Genomic DNA, 643 nt, shown 5'->3' with positions numbered 1-643 from the left:
ATTCGAGAAAAAATGATCGTTCTTCTTGCATATAACTTACTCCTACATATTAATTATTTCTAATCCATATATAAGATTCACCATCCACCAAAAAAAAACTAAAGGGTGATATTTACAAAAAAAAAATATCAATGTGTAATAAGATGTTTTTCACAGCAGCTTGTATATTAGGAATAGGAAATGTAACGATGTTAATATATATATATATATAAAGAAATGAAATATTTATTTAGAAACAGGAAAACAAGGAGAGAGAAACGAAGAAGATTCCATTTCGGCTAAATTGATAAGAAATAAATTATTTTTAAAAACAAGAGAGAAAAAGTGAAAATAAACAAAAATAAAATAATATTAATATTATGTAAGAATGGCTCCTTGAGATTGACAAGCAGATCCATCGCAAGAAAAATAAAATTAAATAAAAAAATACCAGAAATTAAAAGTAAAAAAGGAAATTCATTTGTGCATTTTACAAATACATCTCCATGAAAATTATCGTAAAATAAAACCCTGCGATTCAGATTTCACCTTCATTTGTTTCCCACTCTTCTTCCTTCTCTGAACTCTCTCTCTCTCCTCTCTCCTCTCTCCCTCCCCACTCAGTTTTTTTTTTCCTTTTAATTTTCTTTTTTTTTAGAGGGAA

Source organism: Tarenaya hassleriana, unplaced genomic scaffold, assembly GCF_000463585.1.
Source record: "Tarenaya hassleriana unplaced genomic scaffold, ASM46358v1 Cleome1305, whole genome shotgun sequence".
Lineage (NCBI taxonomy): Eukaryota > Viridiplantae > Streptophyta > Magnoliopsida > Brassicales > Cleomaceae > Tarenaya > Tarenaya hassleriana.
This window is presented reverse-complemented; position numbering follows the sequence as displayed.